The 17,287-nt window shown below is 42.2% G+C and overlaps 1 pseudogene; it reads right to left on the bottom strand.

The window, feature by feature from the left end:
- The window catches only part of LOC127657919 (sodium/hydrogen exchanger 1-like), a 55,555-nt pseudogene extending 45,933 nt beyond the window's left edge, over window positions 1–9,622 (bottom strand).
- Window positions 9,623–17,287: the final 7,665 nt, after the last annotated feature.

Raw genomic sequence — 17,287 nt, 5'->3', positions numbered from 1 at the left:
ATTAAAAAACATATTTAGTGTGGGGCAGTTGCATGTAGACTGTGCATCAATACAACTTGAGGACTATGCTCCTGAATTGCTTTAATATTGTAACTGCATGTCAAACAAAAAGTGTTATTCACAATTTGAATAATTTGTTCACAGTATAATTTAGATAATGAGCATTATTGAAATGCCTTAGGCTAATTTAAACATGTTAGCTTTGCCTCTGCATTCATGCACACAACGGCCCAAACAAATATGTTGTAAATAGAAATTTGAGGCACAATGAGGGTAAACCTAAATGAAATGCTGTAACTGGCACTTTTCGTTTAATTGAGAGCTGTAATTTTTTTTTATTAATTGTACAGCCCTAGTATTTAGAGAACAGAGCATTTGGCCGTTTGCGGTCATCTCCAGCTTGGAGAGAGGATCAGCGGCTCTGGTTTAATTCCACTGGTATTTCCTCCACACAGCCTAACCTATGTCTCGATCAAACCACATTAAAAGTGAACCGCAGGGACTTAAAAGTGAAGTGGTGGTAACACTGAACTATAAAGGAATCTACAGACACTGTAAACAGCACAAAACACACGTGTCACACTAAGAGGTCATGGGAACCTTCTTAAAACAGAGTGTTTTTAGTTGATTCTCCAAATGCAGCTGGGACAAGCGACAAAACCTATATTAAAAGGTGTCATGAATTAGATTTGTATTTTATTTTAGAAAGTTCCTTGAGGTCCACTTTGGGGTTAAGTGTGATTTTTGTCATTAACAGTAGTCATAATTTAGGAATAATTGGTAATTTTCTATCCAGTTTTTGTGCCTCTGATTCGAAAACTCTGTTTTTGGGGGCATGTTTTCTTGAAGACTTCAGTGTAAACGCCCACTGCTGTGATTGGGTAACACCTTTGCATGTGGATATTTCGGGGCCGATTTCGGGGCGGCTATGGCTCAGGTGGTAGAGCAGGTTGGCCACTAATCGCAGGGTTGGGGGTTCGATTCCCGGCCCACATGACTCAACATGCCGAAGTGTCCTTGGGCAAGACACTGAACCCTACGTCGCTCCCAATGGCAGGCTAGCACCTTACATGACAGCTCTGTTGTCATTGGTGGATGGATGGATGAATGGGACCACAGTGTAAAGTGCTTTGAATACCGCTAAGGTTAAAAAGGCGCTATATAAGTGTAGACCATTTACCATACGTGTAAACACCCCACCATTATTTATCTATGTTATTTAACCAGGTAATCTGTTTGAGAACCACTTCTCATTTACAAACATGACCTGCTAGCTATTGACAGAGAGGAGATGGTAGAGTGATGTAGCCAATTCAGGGATGGAGATTATTAGGAGGCCATGATATATAGGGGCCAATGGGGGGGAATTTGGCTAGGACACCGGGGTTACACCCCTACTCTTTACGAGAAGTGCCCTGGGATTTTTAATGACCACAGAGAGTCAGGACCTCGGTTTAACGGCTCATCCGAAAGACGGTGCTTTTTTTACAGTATAGTGTCCACAGGGTACTATACTGGCAGCATTAGTGACCCACACAGACCACAGGGTGAGCACCCCCTGCTGGCCTCCCTAATACCACTTCCAACCGCAAACTTGGTTTTCCCCAGGAGGTCTCCCATCCAGGTACTGGCCAGGCTCAACCCTGCTTAGCTTTAGTGGGCAACCAGGCAAGAGCTGCAGGGTGATATGGCTGAAGAATTACGTGCATGTGGGGTTGTTTCGAAAACTTCGGATGGTCTAAAATCACCAGGATCAATCAAATAACTTTGATTTTGATTTTTGTTTTGCTTTGTCTGTAACATACAAAGCAAAACAATTAACACAGATACACCCACTTTATTGCGACAACACTGTCAGGTCCAATATAGTTGGTACTGCATCAAGTTTTAATTTAAGTGTCTCTGCAAAGCATACTTCGAAATGTGTCTTGTTTGTGAAAGAATTATCGTAAAAGCGAGCGAGCAAACAAACATATTCTTACCAACGCGATCCGAGACTTCATTAAAAATAAACATCAGCCAATCTTTCTTAATGTTGGGATCCTTGCAAAGCAAATGCAAGAGATCTAGATTCCTACAACGTCTTGACATCTTCGTAGCCATCGTGACACCTCCTGTTGCTCCAAAAATAATCTTACCGCTCTACTGCAACGGCAAGACCGGTGGGCGGGCCTAAGCAGTGTCGACAATACAGTAGGCGTTGACCTGATTATGCAGAGGCTGGCCTGTGCTCATGCAATACCTCACTATGACGTATTAGTGAGGAGGAAGTAGAGAACAAGCCATTTTGGCACCTTGGTTTCAATAAAGCCTTTATTTGGATTACCAAAGACGTTTTTGGTTCTGAAATGTACAGTATGTTTTGAAATGGGGTGGCTGTGGCGCAGGTGGTAGAGCGGGTCGGCCACTAATCGCAGGGTTGGGGGTTCGAATTCCGGCCCACATGACTCAACATCCCGAAGTGTCCTTGGACAAGACACTGAACATCACGTTGGTCCCAATGGCAGGCTAGCGCCTTGCATGGCAGCTCTGCCACCATTGGTGTATGAATGTGTGTGTGTATGGGAGAATGAGTCACAGTGTAAATCGGTTTGAATACCGTTAAGGTTAAAAAGGCGCTATATAAGTGCAGACCATTTACCATACTGCTATCAACTCTTATACGTCAAGATATCATGGCAAGTTTGATTTTCCTATTCATGACCACTTTAAACAAAACAAAAATGATACATATCACCAAGCACATGTGGACTGCCATGTAAAACACTCGTATTAGAATGGACTTGTAGAAAAAGGAAGTGTAAGAAAAGGATATTGTTCCTGAACAATGCCCTTAACATTTCTGCTGTCCCACACCCTGACATTTGAATATCTGTATCCTGAATCTAATGATTCTGGAAGAAAAAAAAAAAAAAGTGTCAAAATGTCTTTTGATTGAGACAATACAACAACAACAAAACACAGATTAAACCAGATTTAAAAATGCTTTCGATTAATCTAAACCCAATGTTTATACTGGTTTACAGTCAATGTGCAAATCAACCAAGAGGTAAATTAGACTTGACCAATGTCATAAATGAGTCTACTGCATTAACCCCTTCCAGACTTCTTCTGGCAGTGTGACTTGGCACTCCCCAAGACGAGCATTTATAAATAATGAAGTGACTCTGAAACATTAATGCTTGACCCTTGCCGAGGCACCAGTTTATTTGGACAGATGGATTGTGATGTAAACATGCATGACACAGCTACTGGAGACACGCTGAGAAGCCAGACCAAACTCAGCTTGTCTGGGAGTCCTGACATACATTGTTGTTGAGGATTTCATCGATGCCACAAAACGTTTAACGGGGTTTAGAGAGTTTGTCAGGCTGGAGATATAAATACAATATAAAATAGAGTTAAATATGATGATTAAATGTTAAATCAAATTTAATAATAATAAATATTTTCATATAATATAATTGGCCAACTAATGGGGCCATTCACACCTCAACGCCCTACAAAAACAAAAATAGCAATATGGCATCCTGGTTTAGCACCGGAACCAAAATTGTGGAACACCAATTGTTCTAGAACAGGTTCCACCCATCTCCTAAACATACAGTACAGAACCACAAACTTATCATGGGCGGCTGTGGCTCAGGATGTAGAGCGGGTCGGCTGCTAATCGCAGGGTTGGCGGTTCGAATCATGGCACACACACGACTCCACATGCCGAAGTGTCCTTGGGCAAGACAATGAACCCCAAGTTGCTCCCAATGGCAGGCTAGCACACAACCTATTCTCATATCAGTATAACATTAAGTTCTTCAGAGTTTCATCTTTAAATGGTCATTTAAGATGCTGTTCAGGTGTTTATGTATTACCAGTGAGAACTCCCTCACCTAATTGAGGTCTGCCCAGAAGGCCACCACTGGAGGGGAACATTAAAGGAAAGGTGCAATCAGAAGCAGATGTTTCTCCATGATGGAATGACATGTCCATTGAACAAGCCACAAAAGCCTTGATGGACTTGGTGAACTGAACACATGTCCTAATCTCAACCAGGCACAGTGTTGCTACTTCGGATAGAAAGAGAAAAATAACCTTGGGAGAAACCAGGCTCACAGTGTGGGACAGTTCCCCTCTGGCTACAGTCATTTTCAACTAGTGGGGTTGCAAAACAACCCAGCATGGTTTGTCAAACGTTTATCCCAAACTAGTTGGGTCAAAACAAACCATGCTGGGTTCGTCCCAAATGTACCCAATGCTGGGTTACCAAAATGACCTAAATTGGGTCATTTTAAGCCCTCTTTTTATTTATTTTTTGAGTATGCTGCTTTTTAATTTGTGGTACACCTCAATCCGGGTGGTGGAGGATGAATCTCAGTTTCCTCCGCGTCTGAGACCGTCAATCCGCACATCTTATCATGTGGCTTGTTGAGCATGTTAACGTGGAGTAAGGGTGTGCAATATATCGTCTACGATCGCAATTGTTGTTTTAACGATTTGCTAAATCACATTATCGAGTATGTCACACATTTTCAAAACCCAATCAAAAAGTCGTATTGTGTCCACGAATTCACAGAATGCTGTAGCAAAGTAGTATTTAGTACTGCACATGCGCATTCAGATCGTGATGTTGCACATTAGATTGTGGGTGTGTATGACAGAAGTAAAAAATGAGCGAAGAAACGGCGAGAGGAGAAGACCATCAAACACCAACAACCTCGCAACCTACGCTAGATTAATTGCTAGACGTGGGTCGTCATCAATAGCATGGAGGTGGTTTGGTTTTGAAAAGTCAGACGCTAGTCAAAAGACGCCAATCTGCAAACTGTGCCGAAAATTGTTTACAGTTGGCAGCTCGACGATCAACCTGATTCACCATCTTCGAACAACCCACCGCACTGAATATGAGGAATATGAAAAGCTTCCCGAATCAACTGAACACAACACGCCGGCAGCTGACAGGGTAAAAGCAAAAAAAAAAAACACTCAAACTTTGGCCGAATCATTTAGCAAAAAAGTTCCTTACGACAAAAAAAGCGACAGATGGCAAGATATAACAAACGTGGTCACCGATTACATCGCAGAAGACATTGTGCCAATTCAAGCGCTTGAGAGAGATGGTTTTAAACTACTTTTGAAGACTTTAGACCAAGATACACACGGCCTGGGCTTTGCATCTTTGACTTTATGCAACATTTTACAGAAGGGTGTAATTTGTATACAAATGCAATAATAGGTTTTTTCTTGTGCCGTGTTTGAAAGAAGTTTGCATTTGGTGACTTATTACAATGTCATATTTTTTCTTCTTGCTTGCTGTATGTTGCACAGTTCACCTTTTGTATTGTACTTACTCGAATGCTTCAGTTTTAAATAATAAAGACCTCTTTTCATTGAAGGATGCAAAATATCGTCTGTTTATCGTTATCGGCAAAATCCCAGAAAATATTGAGATATACATTTTTGTCAATATCGCACACCCCTAATGCGGAGACGTAGTGCAGGTGGAGGCTTCACACTATTCTCTGCGGCATCCACGCACGCCCCACCGAGAGCGAGAACCACATTGTAGCGACTACAAGGAGATTAAACCAACGTGACTCTACCCACCCTAGCAACCGTGCCAATTGGTTGCTTAGGAAGCCCGACTGGAGTCACTCAGCGCGCCCTGGATTCGAACTTGCGACTCCAGGTGTGGTTGTCAGTGTCATTACTTGCCGAGTTACCCAGACCCCCAGCATTTAAATTTTTAAGTAAAATATACATTCGATGTTGGAAAGAGACATAACGAGGAAGGCTCACAATGAACTTGCACTGCTGTTGGACTGGAGAGTTGAGAGGTCAGAAAAACAACATTGTTAGTGGGAAGAGCAGACCAATTCAGAAAAATAAATCAGGGAGCAATAACAGTCACAGGAAATTAAGTCTCGCTCACACAAGCACTTCTTAAACAAGAAGTCTGAAATTCCACATTAGCACATATCTGATCTCATCTTCCTTCTTCAGCAATTTACAGTTTCTTCCTCTCACCGTGCTTCTTATGCCATCTTTCCTCTAGAGCTGCAACTTGCAATTTGATTCTCTACATCGCTTAAGAGCTAAGTAACCATCATGTACAACCAATGTGGTTTGCATGTCTCACCGTTGTTATATCCCACACAGGAAAATAAATATGATCATTTAATAACCATAACATGCTTAGCTTTAATTGCCCACTAACAAATTCACCCTCACGCCAAGCATTTTGGAGTGGTGGTGGCGTAGTAGGCCAAGCGCATACCTTGTAATCAGAAGGTTGCTGGTTTGATCCCCACAGCCACCACCATTGTGTCCTTGAGCAAGGCACTTAACTCCAGGTTGCTCCGGGGGGATTGTCCCTTTAATAAGTGCACTGTAAGTCACTTTGCATAAAAGCGTCTGCCAAATGCATAAATGTAAATGTAAATAATTACACAGGGCTAGTTCAGTTTGTACTCTGGGGTCAGTATGTAATTATTATTATGAGCACAGTCACCAAGATGCCATTTAAATTGAATGGCAAGGTAGTAAAACTATCAGGTCTGCTTGTAAACCTTGTACCAGGTTAATACAGTGAGCACTTCTAAGGAAAATTAAACACTTTTGAGGCCAAAATTTGCCGGTTAGTGGCATTCGATCTTTTAAAGATATTCAGAGTTTTGTTTGAGGTGTTTGGCTGCAAGCAAACTAAATCGGTCAACTTCGTTTTTAGTATTTTTCAGTGAAGAAATCAGAACTTGTTACTTTTTGGCCTTAATGGTCAGGATTCCAGTTGAAGTCAGTTTACATACACCTTAGTCAAATACATTAAAACTCTCGTTTTTCACAATTCCTGACATATAATCATAGAAAACATTCCCTGTCTTAGGTCTGTTAGGATCACTACTTTATATTAAGTATGTGAAATGTCAAAATAATCATAGAGAGAATGATTTTTTCATCACATTCCCAGTGGGTCAGAAGTTTACATACACTTTGTTAGTATTTGGTAGCATTGCCTTTAAATTGTTTAACTTGGGTATCCTTCCACAAGCTTCTTACGAGAAGTTGCTGGAATTTTGGCCCATTCCTCCAGACAGAACTGGTGTAACCGAGTCTGGTTTGTAGATCTCCTTGCTCACACACGCTTTTTCAGTTCTGCCCACACATTTTCTATCAGACTGAGGTCAGGACTTTGTGATGGCCACTCCAATACCTTGACTTTGTTGCCCTTAAGCCATTTTGCCACAACTTTGGAGGTATGCTTGGGGTCATTGTCCATTTGGAAGACCCATTTGCGACAGAGCTTTAACTTCCTGTCTGATGTCTTGAGATATTGCTTCATTATATCCACATAACTTTCCTTCCTCATGATGTCATCTATTTTGTGAAGTGCACCAGTCCCTCCTGCAGCAAAGCACCCCCACAACATGATGCTGCCACCCCCCCATGCTTCACGGTTGGGATGGTGTTCTTCGGCTTGTAAGCCTCACCTTATTCCTCCAAACATAACGATGGTCATTATGGCCAAACAGTTCAATTTGTTTCATCAGACCAGAGGACATTTCTCCAAAAAGGAAGATCTTTGTCCCCATGTGCTCTTGCAAACTGTAGTCTGGCTTTTTTATGGCAGTTTTGGAGCAGTGGCGCCTTCCTTGCTGAGCAGCCTTTCAGGTTATGTCGATATAGGACTCGTTTTGCTGTGGATCTAGATACTCGTCTACCTGTTTCCTCCAGCATTGTCACAAGGTCCTTTGCTGTTATTCTGGGATTGATTTGCACTTTTCACACCAAACTACATTAATCTCTAGGAGACAGAATGCGTCTCCTTCCTGAGCGTTGTGATGGCTGCGTGGTCCCATGTTGTTTATACTTGCTTATTGTTGTTTGTACAGATGAACGTGATACCTTCAGGCATTTGGAAATTGCTCCCAAGGATTAACCAGACTGTAGAGGTCCACAATTTTCTTTCAGAGGTCTTGGCTGATTTCTTTTGATTTCCCCATGATGTCAAGCAAAGAGGCACTGAGTTTGAAGGTAGGCCTTAAAATACATCCACAGGTGCACCTCCAATTCAGTACACCTCCTATCAGAAGCTAACTGGCTAATTGTCTAAAGGCTTGACATCATTTTCTAAAATTTTCCGAGCTGCTTAAAGTCACAGTTAACTTAGTGTATGTAAATTGCTGACCCACTGGAATTATGATATAGTCAATTAAAAGTGAAACAATCGGTCTGTAAAACATTGTTGGCAAAATGACTCTAGTTATGCACAAAGTAGATGTCTTGCCAAAACTATAGTTTGCTAATTTAAGTGTCTAAAAGCTCATTTAAGTGGCTAAAAAATGTGTTTTAATGACTTCAACCTAAGTGTATGTAAACTTCTGACTTGCACGTGTACTCTCTGCCAAATTGCTGCCAGATTCAGCCCAACCTATTTTGCTATCTTGGACACAAAGTTCACACACCTACACCATCCATATTATTTCAGTTTTTGCTCCTTCACACATGTACAATATCCACAATACAGATACATATCAATATGACTTGTTTGTGTTTTTAAAAACGTAAATGAAACGTTGAAATTGAAAAACAATTACTCACCCAATTTCATCAAGGAAGCCAGCAGCACCCATAATGATATCTCAAAAGGATGACGTATGTGTCCATAATCAAAAGACAGAACCGGGAAAGGTTTCTTGGTGTGGTTAGTGGACCTGTTTCCATGACCGTGGCCCGTCTCCGGAGAGCTGGCGGCCGCTCCGATGGGCATCAAGCTGCCCACCAAGAGCACCAAGACCACGATGAACATCTTGAGCTCCATAAATGTTGTTTGTTCAAGAAGAGATATGTCCTAAAGTAATACACTACACTAATAAGACAATATTATCAATGCATCTGCCAATGCATCTAAAATTCAAACTCGTGCATCATTTTGCAACTTGGAACGGTTTAGAAATCTTTGTCTTTTGCTATTCACTTCGACTAAGCAGCTCACCCTATCCAGGTAAACAGGCACAATAAACCAGGAAATATATGCAATTTCAATCTTTTTGTGTTTGGTTATCTTTCATTTTCACTTATTTCAACAAGTATCCCCGTCTGTTCAAATCTCACTCTTTGCAGTCCTTTCAAATGCTTTTATCATCACCCCAATAAAGCCCATTTGATTAAAGTGAAGTAGCCTCTAATGCAGGTTGGCATGTTCCCAGAGCACACTTTGGACTAGCCCTGCCTCGCCAACTTCCTCATCCACAATGTCAAGTCTCTAACCCTCCTTCTGTCTGTAACAAACGGAAAAACTCATTTAATAGAAGATATTGCTGTTAAAATATTCCCTAAAGGCATTGCATTGTGTTTGAAGGATAAAAAGGTCTGATCTGCATTTCCTTCCTCCAGCAGCCCATCAGAAACACTGTTGGACAATCAGCGTTAACTCCGAAACACTCCGAATCGATGCGGTCCAGATGTTCCGATCACGGATTTTGCATTTAACATTAAGTCATGCTGTCCTGTCCCGACACGGAGGGAAAGTAAAAGTCGTTTAAACTACAAATGACGTTGCGGTCTTGCTCTAAATGACCATTTCGCCCTGATCAAGTCCCCTTTGCATGCTTGCAGTGTGAGTTGCGGAATAAATGTACACACAGCTTTTAAAAAAAATAAAAAAACACACACACCCACACCCACACACCGTTTGGGCAGGTTTAAAATGCATAGGCGGGTAAATGGGAGGAGTCTCTTTTTGAGGAGTGGGATATAGAGACATCTAGTGGTGAGAAGGGGAACTGCAGCCTTGCCGTGAGGGTAACAAATCCCAAGTAGCTTTTGTGTGTGTATATATATATTTTATTATTTTATTTTTTATTTATTATTATTATTATTATTATATAATAAAATAAAAAATATTTTATATATATATATATTTTTAATTTATTATATAATAATAATAATAATAGTAAATAAAATAAATAAAAATAAAATATTATATATATTTATATATATATATATATATATATATATATATATATATATATATATAGATACATATATATATATATATATATATATATATATATATATATATATATATATATATATATATATATATATATATATATAATTTTTTAAAATTATTTTAATTTTTTTTATCCCAACCTCTGCATTGTCAATTTCTGTGACGTATTGGATGTTTTTAATGCACACGCGAATTGCATATTATATCAGATTCTCTAAACAACTTGTGACACATATGATATATTATTACTGTAAGTGTTATTAGTATGGCATAAAGCTTATTTGCAACTTTGTTTGACATGGCTAACTAAAACATTGCATCTGTGAGAGTTTTAATGTTTAAACTAAGACCGGCAGCCATATCACCCTGCAGTTCTTGCCTGGTTGCCCTCTAATGCTAAGCAGGGTTGAGCCTGGCCAGTACCTGAAGGGGAGACTGACTAGGGAAAACCAAGGTTGCTGCTGGAAGTGGTATTAGGGAGGGTGCTAATGCCCCAGTATAGTGATGGGGACAATATACTGTTAAAACCTTTTTAAAATACAATAGAAAAAGCACCATCTTTCAGATGAGACATTAAACCGAGGTCCTGACTCTCTGTGGTCATTTCAAATCAATGTCCTGGCCAAATTGGCCCCTATGTATCATGGCCTCCTAATAATCTCCATCCCTGAATTGGCTACATCACTCTACTCTCTCCTCTTAATTTAAGTTAATATAAAGGAAACGTTTGTGTAAGTAAAAAACACAAAAGGACAAATGATAAAGAATGCACAGGACAATTTTGTTCAACACAAGTAGGCATGTGAAGAGGAGGGGGCGGGGCGTTTCTTCCCTCCTCCCCTCACGGACGGCGGTCTCCCTCGACCCCTCCGCGTCTCTGGGACGGCAGGGCACTCCTCCGCCCCCGGCAGCGGCTCCCTCCCTCCAGGCGGTCGGGGTATCCAGTGCCCACTTGCCCCGCGGACGACGGCCGTTCCCCGCATCCGGGCGGTCGGGCTACTCCATCACCCGGCAGATGGCAGCGGCGCTCCCCTGGGTGGACGGCAGTGTCGAGGACTCTGCGATGGGCATCCCTCCTCCCTCCCGGGCTTTGGCACCAATGTAACACAGTTAAAGGATGGGCAAGGAGGATGTACGTCTATCTATCTATCTATTTATCTATCTATCTGTCTATCTATCTGTCTGTCTATCTGACCGTCTGTCTGTCTGTCTGTCTATCTATCTATCTATCTATTTATCTATCTATCTGTCTGTCTGTCTATCTGTCCGTCTGTCTGTCTATCTATCTGTCTGTATGTCTGTCTATCTATCTTTCTGTCTGTCTGTCTCTCTGTCTGTCTCTCTGTCCGTCTGTCTGTCTATCTATCTGTCTGTATGTCTGTCTATCTATCTTTCTGTCTGTCTGTCTGTCTGTCTCTCCGTCCGTCTGTCCGTCTATCTATCTTTCTGTCTTTCTGTCTCTCCGTCCCTCCGTCCGTCTCTGTCTCTCCATCTGTCTGTCTGTCTGTCAATCTATCTGTCTGTCTGTCTCTCCGTCCGTCTGTCTGTCTCTCCGTCCCTCCGTCTGTCTGTCTGTCTATCTTTCTGTCTGTCTGTCTATCTATCTTTCTGTCTGTCAGTCTGTCTGTCTCTCCGTCGCTCCGTCCGTACCTCTGTCTGTCTGTCTGTCTGTCTGTCTATCTTTCTGTCTATCTATCTATCTATCTATCTATCTGTCTGTCTGTCTGTCTGTCTGTCTGTCTGTCTATCTATATACTTGTGAAAATGCAGATTTTGCAACCCTGTTAATTACTCAGGGATTAAGATAATGACTGCCTGCCGGACTGTAGACGTACTCTTATACGTATATCTTTTGTTTTGGGAATCAGAACAGCAAAGGAAGAGTGAGTATTTCATGATCTGCCCTTTGCTTAAACTAAAACAGGACAAGGACGTCCTCGTGTTCAGACTCAGAGTCAGTGGTGTCTTTTGTAATGTGATTTGCGTGTGGCCTGAAGATGGAGGTAAAACACAATTGAATGAACAAATAACAGAATTTCAATTTCTGTTTGTAACAGCAGCCCTCATCGATGGAAAAGGAACCTGAAGGAAAATGTTGCAAAAGGCCACAAACAACATCCAAAGCACAGTGACTCCATAAGGTCAATTTATACGCATTTGTCATTGGGAGCAACTTGGGGTTCATTGTCTTGCCCAAGGACACTTCGGCATGTGGAGTCATGTGGGCCGAGAATCGAACCCCCAACCCTGCGATTAGCAGCCACCCGCTCTACCACCTGAGCCACAGCCGCATCAAACATGACTTCAGATGTGATGAACCCCTGAATACTGTTAGAGATCATTTGGAGATAATTATAGCCCCAGTACTGAGTTTACTACATTGCATTGTCTGAATATAAAATAATTCAATTGAAAATAATTAATCTATTAAACTATTGTTTCTTTTTGTGAACAGACATGAAAATATTCTGAGAGTCAAACAAACCACATTTTACACTGAATCACTCACGTGAGTTTTATAAAATGAAACAAATTGTATGTTTAAAAACCTTTTGCTTGATGCGGAGAAACTGATGTCAGATTGTTGCTTTAAAGTGATTATTTTGCCTCTTTTTGTCTCTGAGCTTTTACTTCATCCACCACTTGCAGAAAAGTCATCTAGAGGGATGTTTAAAACCTCGACCTATGAGAAAACACCTGTAAAACACACAAACTGATGGCATAAAATGATCCTGCAATGCATTATTACATTAGTGCAATACACAAAACCTGTTAGCCTTTATCAAAATCTCAAATAGTCCCAGATTTCTTACTGGATCCAAAGTCGTGGTGTTTTGATGACAGCATGAACACACGTGAAGATGAATGTCTCTGATGGCAAGAAAACACATGATTATATTCATGCTGTAATATCTGACCAAAAACTGTTTATATTATTTACAGCATTACTCTATTGAAAATAATCATAACGGTTTCATAAAAACGATATATTTTGGTATTTATGTATTGGCTAAGAAAATGTATCACAAAAAAATTGTGTGTGTGTGTGTGTGTGTGTGTAAGTCTGTGTGTGTGTGAGAGATAGAGAGAGTGTGTAGAGAGAGAGAGAGAGAGAGTGTGTGTGTGTGTGTGTGTGAGAGAGAGAGTGTGTGTGTGTGTGTGTGTGTGAGAGAGAGTGTGTGTGTGTGTGTGTGTGTGTGTGTGTGTGTGTGTGTGTGTGTGTGTGTGTGTGTGTGTGTGTGTGTGTGAGAGAGAGTGTGTGTGTGTGTGTGTGTGTGTGTGTGTGAGTGTGTGTGTGTGTGTGTGTGTGTGTGTGAGAGTGTATTTATCACTTTGTGGGGACCAAATGTCCCCATAAGGATAGTAAAACCCAAAATTTTTGACCTTGTGGGGACATTTTGTCGGTCCCCATGAGGAAAACAGCTTATAAATCATACTAAATTATGTTTTTGAAAATGTAAAAATGCAGAAAGTTTTCTGTGAGGGTTAGGTTTAGGGGTAGGGTTAGGTTTAGGGGATAGAATATAAAGTTTGTACAGTATAAAAACCATTATGTCTATGGAAAGTCCCCATAAAACATGGAAACACAACATGTGTGTGTGTGTGTGTGTGTGTGTGTGTGTGAGAGCGCGTTTGTGTGAGTGTGTGTGTGTGAGAGTGTGTGTGAGTGTGTGTGTGAGTGTGTTTGAGAGAGCGCGTGCGTGTGAGTGTGTGTGTGTGTGTGTGTGTGTGTGTGTGTGTGTGTGTGTGTCTCTCACCACAGTCTCACATTCAGATGAAATGTTGACCAATGGGGGAAAATATATATATATATATAATATGTAGAAACATTGTAAAGGTCTAGATAATCTGGTAAAATAAAGCAATAATCCCTTTGAGGTGTACATTTATCAGTATTTTACAATGGCTTCAAAAGTGGCTCATCGAATAAATATAGGCCTACACGGTTGACGAACAGGAAAAAATATACACATAGCAATTTTTAAGGTGTCCACTAGAGGTCTCTGTTGTTACATTTTATTTGCAGGGGTCCTTCAAAGTTTTAAAGGATAGTTCACACAAAAATAACAATTCTCTCATCATTTACTCACCCTCACTGCCACCCCAGATGTGCATGAATTCTGTCTTCAGCAGAACACAAACCAAGATATATCTCAGCTCTGTATGTCCATACAATGCAAGTGAATGGTGATCAGACATTTTTAGCTCCAAAAATCACATAAAGCAAACATAGAAGTAATCCATAAGACGCCAGTGGTTACATCCACATCTTCAGAAGTGATAGAATAGAAAGAAATCAATATTAAATTCATTTTTACTCTAAATCTCCACTTTAACTTTCACTTTCAGATGTGAAAGTGAAACTAAACAGGCACCATGTGTGACTGTCAGATGCAAAAGTGAAAGTGAATGTGGATATTTAGAGTAAAAAAGGACTTCAGGGGCCTGGGTAGCTCAGCGAGTAAAGATGCTGACTACCACCCCTGGAGTCGCGAGTTCAAATCCAGGGTGTGCTGAGTGACTCCAGCCAGGTGTCCTAAGCAACCAAATTGGCCTGGTTGCTAGGGAGGGTAGAGTCACATGGGGTGAGTTGTGTGTGGATGCCGCGGAAAATAGCATGAAGCCTAGGTTTCCACTGTAACGTGCTCAACAAGCCACTTGATAAGATGCGCGGATTGACGGTTTCAGACGCGGAGGTGACTGAGATTTGTGTCATTACGCCACCACGAGGACTTAGAGCGCATTGGGAAGTGGGCATTCCAAATTGGGGAGAAAAGGCGCATCTTGCGGGGGGTGGCACAGTCCGTCCGCACCCCATCCCCCCTCCCTGAGGCGGCATCTTGCCGGTGGCACCATGAGGCACCCAAACAGACAAGTGTGTGCCCTGAACTACACCAGCCATCTCATTTACAACCCCCCACCCCGTCAACAACTTTGGGAACATGCTGAAATGGGTTTCGCACAGTGCGCCATACAAGCTAGAACCGCTACTGGCACTGAGTCACTGTTGAGGCGCATATGTATAATTTACAGGGGTAAAAGTGGCTCCTCCATATATTATTAAATGAAATAACCCCTCATTTAGAGTAGCAGTAAGGACAGCATGTAAAACAGAGGGATGTTATGCTGACATACCATAAGAGATTTGAAAAGAAAGTGCAAACACAGCGTGAGAACCGCTCATATGGGAACCGTAGATTGACGCTCTTTCATTGTCCACAACAATGATAACAATTAACTTACTATCTGTTCACTGTGTGCACGCTGGCAGGACTTTTTTACCACCACAAATTGAACAAAATGAGGGGTAGCCGAACTGCTATAGTAGCCTAGCATGCTGTGATATCTTTAAAACAAAAATTGCCCATTTGTAGAGTGTCCTGATCATTAGCTTTATAGCTAACATGGCTGACCGTATGAGTCTGCTAGTTACATTTTAACCAAGTTTCTTGACTGAAATGTGTCGTCAAAACCTTTACTCTTAATGTTATATGGCAGATCCAAACAGACACACTACTAGACACTACAAAAGATCAGTAGTACAGAGAGTGTCTTTATAAAACATGAGTCATATTAGTAGGGCTGGAGTGCTAATCTGGCATTCCGGGCATTTTCCCGGTGGGCCGACGCACTTTTGGGCTGCGAAAAGCAACAATGAGTCGCCGCGTTATGCAGAACGGACCACAAAACAGCGACCACGCCTCCGAGAGGGATAAAGGCCGACTGGGGATGGTGGTGCGACAGAGAGATCATTTACGGGCAGCTGTCCGTCATGTTTGTGTCTTTTGTTTAAGTTTTTCATTAAAATGTTATTTGTATTGTCAAAACGGTTCTTGCCTCTTCCTTTCCATTGAACTCCTTTACACTGGTGCCGAAGATCCGGGGCCGTCTGCTGTGGGATGGAGTAGTCCGGCCGCCTGGAAGCGGAGGAATGGCCGCCGACCGCGAGGGGAGAAGGGGCTCCTAACCGACCGCCTGGAGCGGTCAGGGCTGCTGCCAGGGGCGGAGGAGTCCCCTACCAGCCGCTGAAACTCGGCAGGGTCTGAGACCGCCGACCGCGAGCGGGGAGGGGCTCGCTGCCGACCGCCTGGAGTGGGAGAACCGCTTCTAGTGGCGGGGAGACCCCTTGTGCTTCCCGAGAACGCAGCGGGGCGTTCCGTCAGCCAGGGGCTAGAGGACTGCCTCCGATTCACCTGGGGAGGCACAGCTGTCGTCCGTTAGAGGTTGGAGGAGTGGCCGAGGATCAAGCTGCTGCGTATCGGAGAACTGGCGAGTAAGTGTTTTTTTTTTTTCAACTCTCATTCTCCTCTCTCTCATCAATTTGTTTCTGTTTCCCTCCCCTTGTCCCCTCCCTCATCCAGGTAGACAGGGATGACCTGCCAGCAGACGGGGCGGGAAAGAGAGGGGGGGGGGGGGTGTACATCATGCCGGGGGCTCCCCAGCCTGAGAGAACGAGGGAGGAATGTGACAGGGCGGAGGGCGGGGTCGGGTAGTGATTATACACACCCGGTCCCGTATCAGGCTAATCAAGCATCCGAGAGGGATAAAGGCCGACAACGGAAGGTCGTGCGAAAGAGAGAGAGCGTTTACGGTCAGCTGAACGTTATGTGTGTGTGTTTGTGTCTTTTGTTTACGTTTTTCATTAAAATGTCATTTGTATTGTCAAGTCACATTAAGGTAAGAACATTGTTGTGAACACTGAATGTTTATGTACTCATTCAATAATGGCAATTTGTTCATTTTAACCAAAAAATCTTACATAGTGCAGCTTTAAGGTTAATGCTCCATCGAGTTTGAAATCAACAAAACCGACCTCACCCCTCTAAACCTTAAACCTAAACCTAATCAAAAGTGTCAGGAAAAAGAAAACGTGACATCAAAAACATAATTTTGTGGTGCTTCTATGACACTTTAGACTCACGTGTGGACTTTTCAGGACTCGTAGTGCCTCTAGTGTTCATTTCACCAGAAAAACTGCCACGTTAAAATCTTTATGCAAAAATATTGGAATAATAGTGTGATTCTGGGAGTGTCCTGAAGTTGCTAAGTCCCACTGAACATCGCAAGAGTTTAGAGCTCAGCAGCCAATCAGTAGCGAGCACAGATCTTTTCAATCAAACCGCTGTGGAGTTCTGCCCGTGAAAGTGGCACCATGGCGACCGCAGAGATCCCAAGCGTCTACTGTCACTGACTTACCTCGTCACCCCACATTAGAGATGCACTCCAGGGCCAAGAGCTATAAAGGGTGCACTCTTCACCACGAAACAACCACAATCTATA

This window comes from Xyrauchen texanus, chromosome 17 (genome assembly GCF_025860055.1).
Source record: "Xyrauchen texanus isolate HMW12.3.18 chromosome 17, RBS_HiC_50CHRs, whole genome shotgun sequence".
NCBI lineage: Eukaryota > Metazoa > Chordata > Actinopteri > Cypriniformes > Catostomidae > Xyrauchen > Xyrauchen texanus.
Note: the sequence above shows the minus strand (reverse complement) of the source record. Positions and strands in the feature narration are given on the sequence as shown.